Here is a 1341-nt window from a genome sequence, read left to right on the forward strand (position 1 = left end):
CTTGTTGGGAGGGACAGGGTGTCCATCTGCCCCTCACTACGAAGCTCGTCTTTGCTCACTGGGTCAGCGTCTCATTTCCATCCTGTAACAGTCTGTGGAGCGAGACTTTCAGGCCTTAAAACGGTCCTTCTCTTCATCAGGGCACCGGCCCATCTCTCCGATGAGGCTCGCCAGAGCCCCTCCGCGAAGTCGTCTCTGGTTAGCCCAGGCGGAGTCAAACCCTTTTCCCGAGTTTCTGCCGCGTGTTTCGACGCCCTCCTTGTGTCTTTTGGTCATCTCCCTGCCTCGCTGGGCCCCAGCAAGCCCGCACCTCGTCGAGGACTGAAGGGGACAGATGCTTTGTTCACTGATTGACTGAATGAGCGGACCCGCGGCTGTGTGACCAGCGAGGACGCTCCGGCAGCAGCAGCGGGGAGTTACCGCGAAGGGCAGAACTTTCAAGCGCGGGTCTCCCTCCCTGGGGCTGGGGCGACGCTCGCACCCTGCGTCAGGCCCAGCATCTGTGCCCCGCGGCCGACCGCGGGCGTTGTGGGGGAGAAGGACCAGGCTCCAGAGCTCCCCCTGCCCCAATCCACTCATGTGCGCGAGCCAGACCCTCGGGACCTGGGCTCACAGCCCGGCCACCTCCGCGGCATCGGGGCCCGCCTCCCGCCCGCGCCCCTCCACCCTCGTCAGCAGCTGACCTCTCCGCGGCGTCGGCCTCCCCACTGGCCTCCCCGCGTCCTCGCTCGCTTCCTTTGCCACCCTTGCGACCCTCTCGGGACACCTTGTGCCCCGACGCTCAAGGCCTTGTCAGCCTTTAGTCTGCGACGCGCGACACCGAGGCTGTGCGCGCGGTCAGGTGCGCGGTCACTCGCGGTCCGACTTTCGCCGACACACGAGACGAGGGACCTCCGAGTCCGAGGGCCCGGGCTCCGATGCTCCCCGGCCGCGGGACCGGCCCCGAGCCCCGAGCCCCGGGCGGCCGCGCCTCCAAGCCCCGCCGCAGGCGCATTTCCGCCAGCCGCCCCCGAGACGGGGCCTCGCGGGGGCAGAAGTGCGGAAAGTTCCAGAAGCTCCCCGCCGGCCACCCCGGCTCCGGCCCTGGCGCCCGCGGCCCTGCGTCCCCAAGCCGGGGCTCCCCGCGCAGGTGTGGCCGTCCGGGGCCCGCGCCCGCCGCCGCCTCGACCCGCGCCCGCCGCCCGCGCCCCCGGGCAGCCCCGGCCGCGCGCCCGCTCCGCGCGCCCCGCACCGCCAGCTCCGCGCACCTACTACGCGCCCTCCGGCCCCGCCCCGGCCCCGCCCCGGCCCCGCCCTCCGGCCCCGCCTTCCCGGGCGCGGCGGCCAATGAGCGCGCGGCCC

Source organism: Mustela nivalis (genome assembly GCF_964662115.1).
Source record: "Mustela nivalis genome assembly, chromosome: 1".
Taxonomy (NCBI): Eukaryota; Metazoa; Chordata; class Mammalia; order Carnivora; family Mustelidae; genus Mustela; species Mustela nivalis.